The sequence below is a fragment of the Populus euphratica genome, unplaced genomic scaffold (genome assembly GCF_000495115.2).
Source record: "Populus euphratica unplaced genomic scaffold, PopEup_1.0 scaffold82.1, whole genome shotgun sequence".
NCBI lineage: Eukaryota > Viridiplantae > Streptophyta > Magnoliopsida > Malpighiales > Salicaceae > Populus > Populus euphratica.
In genome coordinates this window covers 387,123-400,229 of record NW_011499961.1, presented here as the reverse complement: position 1 = coordinate 400,229, position 13,107 = coordinate 387,123, and positions in this window count along the sequence as shown.

The following is a 13,107-nucleotide window of genomic DNA, read 5'->3' as shown; positions in this document are numbered from 1 at the left end:
ATGTTTAGTTAAAATTATGATTAAAATTAAGGTTGAACAAAATAGTTTAATGTGTTTGATTAAGAATGCTTTTTAAATTGAGGTTATAATATATATATATATATATTAATGATTTTAAATTTAAATATTATAGATCTAACTAGTACTGTTACATCATGAAATAAAAAATATTTTATATAAAATATTTTTTATTATTTTATTAAACTATCTACAATTCAATCACGTATAAAATTCATCCGATAAGAACTACAGTTTTCATGATTTTTTGAGCGTGCAATAAAATTAGATAAAATATTATTAGAAATAGAATTGAAATTACAGTGCGAGTGAATTTAATTCACTCTACACTAGTTTTTTCAAGGAAAAAAAAATATTATTTATATGACCAATGTGAGTTAATTTAATTCACTCTAAACTAGTTTAAAAAAATAAATTCATTGCACTGGTTTCAAAAAAAATATTGTTCACTTAAAAGAATAAACAATGCAGAAGAAGAAAAGCAGCCGACTCTCTATTTAAACTAGCTCTAGCGTGCTTTATCTTGCCCTGCATTACAGACGCATATTTTAAGGGCCCTATGAACAGTAACATTATTTTTTTTATTACCAAACATGTTGCGCCTACGTTTTAAACAAAATGCAAATGTAACCTCCTAAACAAATACACTCTAAATAAGCGTCTTCTTTTTCTTCAATGGTTATTTTCTTCTAATAATCATCAATCTTTCCACTAATAAAGAGTTAGACACTATAAGAAATAGTAGGCATCAATATTTTCATTAATCAATTGTCATACAACTCATCATGTTCTAGGATGAGCTGACGTAATTTAGACCTACAAATATCTTAGGTCAAAGCATAAAAGTTCTAAAATTCATCATTTTTCATTATAAAATAATTCACTCTTACATATATTTTTTCTCTCATACATTTATTGACTTAAGCATGAGAGAATATCTTATTTTATGAGGGGCTTGTCTTTTCAGGTTAAACTTTTGTCAACCAATCAAGTCCAATAACTAGACCCAAATACAAAGCCTATATTACAAACACAAACCTAAGATCGTAGCTCGTGTAAAGTCTAATTTTAGTGTGAATTTTTGTCATGACTTTAACATAAGTCCTAACAAACATTTCTACGATCTCTTATTTTTCCTTGTTAGAGAATCTTATAGCAGAAAATACATGAATTTATCAAAGATACTTCAAATCATATAAAATATCCTATATTGAATAAATACAAGAATATAAATAATACAAAATAAAATAATAATGGATCACCCACTATAAGATATAAGTTTTTGAATAAAACTCAAACTCAACCATTAAATTCTATATGATATCAGCCTCAAATAGATATAATGATCCAGTAGAAATCTTAAAGCTGAAACCACTTGACATACTCTAAAATATATGCAAGTGATGGTGAGTGTTAGTGAACATATCTCATATAAAAGGTTGGGAATAAATCATCCGCTATAAAATCTTAATCTTTGAAATGAAACACAAACTCAAATATTAAATTCTATATCATTTATCATTCACTCATAGTAATGGGAATTTATTCTGGTTTTCTAATGTTTGACATTAAGTTTTGCCTTGATAATTAACAAAATAACTATCTTAGTTGCATGAAGTTAGAACACTTAGTCTTGTTTTGATTGGGTTGATCGATATTGAAAACTTTATACAATTTTCGATCAAATTCGCTAACTCTTTGTTCTAACAACCATACAATCATTTTTATCATTGCTAGGTGAACAATAAATTAGTTTGGAGTAGTTTATTGGTTTTCTAGATTATGTTTGTTTTGTAAATATGGTAATGGTAATGATAATAATGATGGCGATACATGTATGCTTTAAGCAAAATTTGAACTAAAAATTGATATCTCATGTACCTATTCATTAAATGTTAGGAGCACATTACTAGGTGGATTGTTACTACTTGGGCTTGGACAATAAGGTTGAATAGCATACTTATAAAAATTAATTTGGTTATCAATCAATATTTAAAATTTCTAGAATTTTTTTAACAATTTAAATTTGTAATTGAGATAGTTCTTTGATATAATATCATAGTATTAATTTCTTAAATATTATAAGTTTGAATCTTTTTATCCTTATTCTCTATAATTAAACTAAAAATTAAATACAAAATAGTTATGATCTTGTGTAAACTTCAGGTTTAAGGAAATCTCACTAAAAGAGATGTGTAAGAGAGTACAAATGAATTTAGAATGGGATGAGGAGGCTCACTCTATATTTTTATAAGTTTAAGTAAAAACCATGTGAAAATGGCCTTTGCAAGATGGAAAGATTAGAATTTAGGATCCTTTTATTTTACATAAAATATTTTCTCATAAAACATTTTACATGTAATACACTTTTTTAATATGTGGCTTAAGAAATGTTTTCCTGTAAAATTTTTTGTATGTAAAATACTTTTCAATGGGGGTGGTGATAGTGGATAGGGTGGCAATGAAGTGGTCATAGTGGTGGTGGAGAAGGAGATGTGGTGGTAATAAGATAAAGATGGTAGTTAAAATAATTAGATAATATTGTAAGTGAATTACTATTTAAAAAATATTTTTATATGATAAATGCTTTTCAATTATGGTGGTGGTGGTGAGGTGAGATAGTGGTGGTTATAGTGGTGAGATAGAGGTGTTGGTTAAAATAGTTGGATGATATTGTAATTCAATTACAATTCATAAAATATTTTGCATGTAAAATATTTTTCAATGGTAGTGGTAGATGAGGAGGTGGTTAGGTGGTCATTGTGGTGGTAAAATAAGAGGTGGTAGTAAAGGAAAAAGTGGTGGTGATAGTGGTTGAAATAATTTGATGTTATTATAAGTGAATTCCTATTCATGAAATATTTTACTTGTAAAATATTATTCAATGGTGGTGCAGGTGAGATGATAATATTAGTGAAAGAGGTTGTGGTGAAAGAGTAGATAGTGGTGGTGATGATGGTGAGATAGCAATGATGGTTGGAATAATTAGGTAATATTATAAGTAAATTACTATTCGTAAACTATTTCTAATGGTGGTGAGGAAGGAGATGGTGATGAGGTAATCATGATGATAATGAAGAAAAAAAAAAGGATAGTGGTAAAGGAGAAGGTGGTGATGGTGGTGGTGGGGGTGGTGATTGAAATAGTTGAATGATATTATAAATGAATTACTATTTGTAAAATATTTCTCAATAATGTTAGTGGATAAGAAGTTAGTGGTGGTTGTTGAAATAATGATATTTGGCTGGATAAAATGATATGTTTAGGGCATATGATATTTGTTGAAGGTATATTTGTAAATTTAAAAAAGATAAAGGTTGTATTATATGGGGAAAGGCCTATAATTATAACCAAAGTTCATAATTTTCTTATATTGATGAGGCATTACTGATGATTCATTGAAGGGTTCTCATAATAAAAATTATAATAATGCACTTAATTAGAAAAATGGTGAAATTTGAATAAATAAGAGAATGTGAAAATAGTTTTCAGGAGTTGAAAAAGTAGTCTAAGCCCAATACTAACCCTTTTAAATGGACCAAAAATATTTGTTGTATATAATAAGGCCTTTAAAAAAATGTTTTTGGTTTATAATAATGTAGCATGGAAAGGTGATTGTTTATGTTTTTAGAAAAATAAAGAAGTGTGAAGTAAATTTTTTGATATATAATTTGGAATTAACAAACATTATCTTTGGTTTAAAAAATATAAAGGCATTATTTATATGGGATTCAAAAACAAATCTTGATTGATCATAAAATTTTAAAGTACTTAATGTCATAAAAAAAAATTACATATGCATCAGTGAAGATATGTTGAATTTATGATTGTGTCATTGGCAATCATCCCGAAAAGGAAAATATAGTAGTATATGCCTTGAGCCATATAACAAAGGTTAGGGTTAGTTGTAACACCTTGTAAATCTAAATGTCGTAATAATGGTTTAAGCCTTTAACTCAATGAATAATATAGTAACATTTTTTTATTGATATTAAATTAACAAATCAATCATGCAATCATATTCATACATTATTCACTAATATCCTTAATTTACTAAAATCTTAATAGAGTCTACTTTAGATAGGGTCATTGAATAGTTCTTTTCTTTGCCCAAAATACTTATATGACAATTTATGGGAATCCAATTCTCATAACATAATAATTCATTTTTAATATCGGGTTTCAAGCCACTCAATTAGCTAATCATTATTTCTATCTAATAGATACATTTAATGTTTATTACACATGTAGACAATCACACACAGCCTTATATTAAAGACAATTATACAATTTAAAATTTAGACACATTTAAGTTCTACTTTCATTTCTAAATTATATCAATTACAACATGATTAATTAATTGTAATAATTATTTACTACATTTTCTTTGGGATAATAATCCACTACAATACCAGTCATCTTACAAGGTTGGACACCAACTAGAGAAAATGTATATAATGCCCCTACAACCATAGATCTATTATAAATTTTCAATTTGATAGCATAATAAAAATCACAATTCACATATGCATTTTACAAATACAATTAGGTAGTGAACATTTTCTTATTCCATGCATTATATATAAAATCGCATAAGCATCTCCATCCTATACTTCATTTTATTCCTTAATAAGCATTTTTTTTTCTATAAACCTTTTCCTCTGGTTTTTACCCTTTCCAAACTCCCAACCAAAATTCTCTTTTCTAAATTTGATGACAATCTTTTATCCAAAGCTTACCTCAAAAGCTTTCTTATTTGAATCTCATCTTTAAGTTTTACTTCTTGTGTCTTTCTATCTCATGATATTACCCCCCCCAATATATTAATAAAGAAAGATATTACCCAAAGCTTTCATTATAGATACTCTGAAGAACACAAACACCACAACGAGCACCTTGCTGCAAATTCCAAACTATAATGATCAATACTTTAACCTAACTATACATAATGATCATTTAATTCACACCTTAATTAGTCTTCCTTTATCTTCATGTTATATAGGCATGAAACTTCTTATCTCAACATACATATCGACTATTGTTTAATTATCATAATGCACAATTGCATATTTTCACATTATGGAGTCCACATTCCATGCCAAATAAGGTTGCTACGTCAATCTATATTTTTCTAACATTCAACATTTCCCTAATCACCATTACTTATCACATTTAAATTGTCATTTCAACCATCATCCTAGTACACTAGGACCATTTTAACAGTCTCTGAATGTATTATACTTTTTCGATTAGAACATCCCCAAAGTGAATTGCATTATACTATTTGATATAGACCCTCCTTATAACACAATATATTGTCATCATGACCTTTAAATACATCTTACCTAAACTAGCATAATAGCCTTTAAATACCCTCTATTTTTTCCTCTTCCAAAAATAGTCTTTAAGCTTATATATTATATTGCCAAAAACAACCTCCAAAACATTTTTCAATGTCATCCGAAATATAGCTTTTAAACTCACTTCAATATATTACCAAAATATCCTCTAAAACTCTCCCTAATGTTGTCCCAAAAATAATCCATAAACTTACATTAATACGCTACCAAAATAGCCTTTGAAACTCACTTAATACAGTCTAAGAAACAACATTTAAACTTGCTTCAATACACTACCAAAACATCCTTCAAAACCGAGAAACAGCATTTAAACTTGCTTCAATACATGATTAGTACTTAAAAGTGCATAATTTAGACACATTTAAATTCTACTTTCATTTCTAAATTATATCAATTACAACATGATTAATTAATTATAATAATTATTTACTACATTTTCTTTGGGATAATAATCCACTACAATACCAGTCATCTTACAAGGTTGGACACCAACTAGAGAAAATGTATATAATGCCCCTACAACCATAGATCTATTATAAATTTTCAATTTGATAGCATAATAAAAATCACAATTCACATATGCATTTTACAAATACAATTAGGTAGTGAACATTTTCTTATTCCATACATTATATATAAAATCGCATAAGCATCTCCATCCTATACTTCATTTTATTCCTTAATAAGCATTTTTTTTTTCTATAAACCTTTTTCTCTGGTTTTTACCCTTTCCAAACTCCCAACCAAAATTCTCTTTTCTAAATTTGATGACAATCTTTTATCCAAAGCTTACCTCAAAAGCTTTCTTATTTGAATCTCATCTTTAAGTTTTACTTCTTGTGTCTTTCTATCTCATGATATTACCCCCCCCAATATATTAATAAAGAAAGATATTACCCAAAGCTTTCATTATAGATACTCTGAAGAACACAAACACCACAACGAGCACCTTGCTGCAAATTCCAAACTATAATGATCAATACTTTAACCTAACTATACATAATGATCATTTAATTCACACCTTAATTAGTCTTCCTTTATCTTCATGTTATATAGGCATGAAACTTCTTATCTCAACATACATATCGACTATTGTTTAATTATCATAATGCACAATTGCATATTTTCACATTATGGAGTCCACATTCCATGCCAAATAAGGTTGCTACGTCAATCTATATTTTTCTAACATTCAACATTTCCCTAATCACCATTACTTATCACATTTAAATTGTCATTTCAACCATCATCCTAGTACACTAGGACCATTTTAACAGTCTCTGAATGTATTATACTTTTTCGATTAGAACATCCCCAAAGTGAATTGCATTATACTATTTGATATAGACCCTCCTTATAACACAATATATTGTCATCATGACCTTTAAATACATCTTACCTAAACTAGCATAATAGCCTTTAAATACCCTCTATTTTTTCCTCTTCCAAAAATAGTCTTTAAGCTTATATATTATATTGCCAAAAACAACCTCCAAAACATTTTTCAATGTCATCCGAAATATAGCTTTTAAACTCACTTCAATATATTACCAAAATATCCTCTAAAACTCTCCCTAATGTTGTCCCAAAAATAATCCATAAACTTACATTAATACGCTACCAAAATAGCCTTTGAAACTCACTTAATACAGTCTAAGAAACAACATTTAAACTTGCTTCAATACACTACCAAAACATCCTTCAAAACTCACCCTAATATTGTCTTGAAAATAACTCTTAAACTTCAATACACTACCAAAATATCCTTCGAAACTCACCCTAAATGTTGTCCTAAAAACAACCCTTAAAATTACTTCAATATGCTACCAAAACAGCCTTTGAAACTCATCCTAATGTTGTTCTAAAAACAGCTCTTAAGTTTACTTCAATACACTACTGAAATAGCCTTCAAAACTTACTTAAATGTTGTCCCAAAACTAGGATGTGTTGTCAAAATAATCATCTTTCTCATTAAGATTTGTCTATCAAAGTTAACATCACCCATACCATTTCTTGTAAACTCTCAACTAAAACTTTTCTTGAATATAAAAAAAATAGGATGAATGATGACTATAATATGCCAAAATTGATGTGAATAAAAGATGAAGAGAATAAGGGTGCATTGGTATAAATTTATGAAATGATTTCGAGAGACATAAATTATAGCATAAAAAAATGAATATAATAAAATTGAAAAAAAGAATCAAGAAAATAAAAGAAAGGTTTATGGTTGAATTTATATATTGGTCCAAAATTAACAATGGTCTAGCCATTTTAAAAAACAGTTAGACCAATTTAAATAACATAAACGAGCTATTTTTTAAAATGATTAAACCGTTTCGGCTATTGTCTAAAACTCGTTGGTACAACAAAGAGAAAGGAAGGTTATTTTCTCTTCTTCTTTCCTTTCACCATTAAAAGATTAGAAAAGTGATAGATATGAGTGAAAAGAAAGGGTTTTAAGAGAGAAGAACAAATCTATACTAGAAATTAAGAAATATCAAAGAAAAAAAGAATTGAGTTAAAGAGGGCAGGTGAAGAAAGAAGAGGAAAAAGAAGAGGGACGCGAAAATGTTTTACTAGTTAAAATTCAAAGCTAATAATATTACCTAGCAAGAGGTTCTAAACCTGGCTTACCAAGCTTATATGAAAAGAAAGAAAATTATGTTAAATTATGAATTTTGTGTTAGGGTTCATAGTAGGAATTTTGAGGGAAATACAAATTCATTATAAATTGAACAAATTAGGTAAGAATAACTTATAGTGTGTGTTAAATTTGAAATAAATAATGAAGAAAACATAATGTTCTTAAGAGCATATAGGGCCAGCTAAAAAGGGATCAATTTCTATGTAGTTATATTGTGTTTATTTAAGTGAAATTATGATAAATTAATGTATAATTTTATGAAGGACATGATTTTAAAGAAGTTTAGCTATGTTATGTAGATTGATTGAAATGTTTACATTGTTATAAATTAGAAATTCAGCGAGATTATTAAAAATAAAGATGAATATTATTGTAAATGTGTTTGACTTCTCATGTAAAGGAAGACCTAATAAAAATAATTTTAAATAAATTATAATATAAGAAGTTATGGTGCCACCCAAAGAAAGAATAAATTGAAATTGATGAAAATATAATAATGTTTGTACGATATAATACATGTGTGGATATGATCATGCAAATGAGAAGTTAATATTGTTATTTAGTTTGTTAAATCTTCTTGTAACTATAAGGAGAATAAGTAGACAATGTGTCCTATATAAGAAAGTTTAAAGAAAAATTCATACCATCTTTATTATGTATATTTAGGCAAAATGAGAGAAAAATAAATTTAGAACTCTTAAATTTAAATTGGTTAGAAGTTAGAAGTTAGTAAGTTTATGTGTTTTGAATGGTTAGAAGTTAGTAAGTTTATGTGTTTTGTATAATTTGATATGAAGAATGTGTCAATGAATGAATAAATTCCTTATGCCTAATTCGAAGGGGATGAAATTTAATAAGAATTGAAGAGGAAATGAAGGTTAAATTCCTAGGAGTAAACATAGAATACTATTATATAAAATGAAAATAACATGGTAAAACTATTGATACATGAAAGGCCATAGAAGTTGTGCAGCAGCAAAGAGGTATTGCTCGAGTTACGACGACAAGTAGGTGTCGTGCACCCTATCATTTTCCTTTACTTAATTTATTGTATAAGTTTTTGTAATATAATGAAACATTTTGTTCAAAATCATGATTTAATTGTATTACTTTAATTTTTTTATGAAGGCAAGTTAGCTAGCAAATTTTTTTTATAAATTATTTTTTATAAAATAAATTGTTTTTGAAGAATAAGTTATTTATCATTGTTTGGATATATCAAAGAAAATACTTTTATATAAAATAAATTATTTTTCATTTATAGTTTTTTAATATTAGCAGTAAGATGAGAAAGATTACAATGTTTGTAATAAAAATGATGATAATAGTTGTTGTAATAGTTATGATATTAATGTTGTTGATGGTTTTAGTTATAGTATTTATGATACTAATCATATTAGTGATAATTGTAATGCTCATATGATGGTGATAATTGTGATAATGGCGATGCTAAAAGTAGTAATGAAATGATAATTACTTTAATAATAAAATGGTGATGAAAATGATGGTCTTAGTGTTGCTAGCTGCAACAATGATGTTGGTTGTTGTTGTGGTGGTAGTGGTTTTAGAGAGTTATGGTGGAATGGTAATAAAATAATAGTTATATTTGTAATAAAATAGTGATCGAAGGTGACAATGTTTATAACGATAATAAAGGTCATGGTGCAATGATTGCAAAATGATGGTCACGATAATAATAAAATGGTGTTTAGTGATGTAGTTGTCATAATAATAGGGATTGTGGTTGTTGTTATTGTTGTGGTATGAGGGTAAGGGTATGGTCATGGTGGTGATTGTGATTTGTGGTGGTGGTGATTGTGGTGATGTAAATGAATATCATGAGTTGATAGTATCAAAAGCTTTCATTTTCTTGTAAAATTAAAATAATTTTCACCAAAAAAAATAATATTTAAGGTTAACTAACTTTTTTTTTAGTGTTTATTTTGCACTAAAAATAAAGAAAACAATTTTTTAAGAAATATTTTGTAAAAAACAAACATAATCTTAGCTAATTAATAAAGTCATCTTAGTTTTAGATATGATAAATTTAATTAGGTGATTGTTATTCAAACTACATTTTAATTGAACTTTTTTCTTCTTTTTTTTTTTACATCATTTTACCTTAATTACAGGTAAACTAATTTTTTTTTATATAGAAAATTGTAGAATTGTTAGTATATAAATTAGTCGCTCCTTTGGTTAGATAATGATGAAGTTATTATTAAAATCATGATAAATTATAATAATCTCTATAAAATATTATTAAATTATAGAAACTATAGAAGAAATGAAAATGTTATATAAATCTTCTTTTTATAACCAAAATACCTTTAAAAATGTTAATTAAAAAATTTAGAAGGACAATTTGGTACAAAAAGAGATTTGTAAAATATTTTTTAAAATAAAGAAAGTAAGTTTTTTATATTTTCAAATTTTTGGATGATATTTAAAATTAGTTCACAATATTTCAAGAGAATTATTTTAATTTATTCTTAGAACATGGTATTATTATTTTTATTTTAATAGTTAGAATTTTATTTAGTACACCGAATTAATCATTTTCAAATGACTATTAATCAAACTAAAGTTATAATTGTTAGTATATATGTTATGCAATCAATGGGTTGGTTACACGTGGAATTAACTTTATTCATACAAATATATTTAATTTATTAATAAAAGTTTATTATAAAAGTTTATTTATCCTTAATATTTATCAAATATTTTATTAATAAATATAATATTTTATTAATTAATCTACAGTAAAGATAAAGATCTTGGAATAAAAAAAGCTTTGCAAAGAAAATTATAAAATTATTGTAATTATAAGATTCTTATAGCTTTAAAACATTATTTATAAATGTTCCTAGTCAATGCTATATTAAGACTGAACATTAATTACAGTTATTGAGACTAGTACATATTATGTTTTTTTTTTTATGAAATGATATAGTTATTTTTATAAGTTAAGGTATGAGAGATGTCTATAACTAATATGTAAGTGCTTGTTAGATGATAGATATAGTGAACTGACTAACATGGGAATTACATCTGAAGTGATATCATGTTTTTATGGAAAGGTTCACGTAATGGTTATGTAAGTAATTCTCAGACTTAAGATCACTAAATTATCTTATATAAGGAGTGTTATGTTTTGATCCTCCTACATGTTCTAATTAAGGGTAACAAATGGATAGATATTTGGTAGAACATAATTCATATAAAGGTATTTAGGTAATTAATAGAGGACCAATCACCCTAGATGAATAACAAAAAAAATATTCTATCTATTCTTAAATAGTATTAATTGTAAATCTTTGTGCATAGTGAAATGAAATTTAAAAAAAGTTTTAACTCTTATCCATATAATCAAAGACTACGGTATTGAGAACAAATATGATTTGATATACCAAACACATTTTATACTATAATGTCTAAATTGAAACATTGTTGATGAAGGGATAATAATTATATTAAGAAACTAGTCACCGAAAGATTAAGTCAAATAACTTCTGACTTTTCTAGTATTTAAAGGATCATGATAAATTGTTAAACACTGTACTTGATCTTTAAATATAAATAAATTAATTTATGTAATCTTATTGTATTTAAAACTATGATTTATATTTGAGTCAATTTTTTAGAGAATTTAATAAGTCACATACATAAGAACCATTGGTTACAAATTAAAAATAAATGATTAATCAAGTGTGTCTTCATTGTAAATAAATTTTAGAAATTAAGGACTAGAAAGTAATTAATATATATTATTACAATTCTAAACCTAGAAACAATCAAGTGATGACTTGATTGATTAAATTTTTAAAATTAACCTAAAGTAATATATGTTATATTATTAAAGGGAAAAAATAATATTTTATTATTTATAAGATTTTTAGATTTCACTATAAATAGAAAGTTATGCACCCTATTTTGTATAAGTAGAGCATAACACTGAAAAGTCTAGCAATCTCTCTCTCCTGAAATAATTTATGAGATTTCTCATTAGTGGTTGTGTGAATTACCATTAGAGACTAGACATTTAGACAACTTGTGATTTGCAACAATCTGATCTTGAAGAAAATATTCAATGACAAAAAGAATATCTAATCTTCAGATAATTTTTACATAAACCCTAAAGAATTCTAAATTTGTCTAACAAAATGCTGGTAATTTTTACATAAACCCTCGAGAATTCTAAATTTGTCTAACAAAATGCTTTGGACTCCTAGAAAAATTATAAGTTCATAATTTTCATTGCATATATGTGTTTTGAAAAACCCAATGATGATAACATTTGAAAGGTGACATCTATTATACTTTCTCTTTCACACTTACTATATAACTTTTAACTCATTGTCGTGTGTTATGTTGTGAATTGAATAATTTTGTTTTTATAAAAAAGAAGGTGAAGGCGTTGCTAATATGATTTCTAGCATCAATTTTTTTGTAATTATTAACTAAACATTTGATGCATCTATTTAATAAAATAAATTTAGAATAATATAACAAATTTAGAATAATATGTGCCAATAAATATTAAAAAGAGTTGATATTTTAACTAAGAATCAAGTTAAAAATTAAGAGATGGATTGATCTCGTACTGTGAAAAGCCCATTATAGCTCTTTTATATAATTATATGACCATTAAGTTTTAATAAGAAAAGTAATAATTTGCCATTATAATTTCTACTTAATTTTTTCTTTACAAAACAATATAACTCTTTTATTTTATATTATTTATTTAATAAAATTCAAAAATTAATTAGAAAAAAATTAAAAAATAGACAAATTAAAATTAGAGTAAGAAAGACATCTCTCTAATTAAAACTTTTTTATTTTATCAACATGCTCTATTTTCTACTCAGCATTTTTTTTGCCATGATACTTGTTTTTTTTAATCAAATTCACATAATTTTGATGCAAATATATTAAATAAAATATAAGAATAATACACCGTTGATGCATTGCCATGAAATTTTTTTTGGCAATATCACCATACTTGATGTGGCCTAATGAGTCAACTTGCAAACCTTTAGACCAGCCTTACTTGTCAACCTTGAGACTGCTCAATCTAACCCT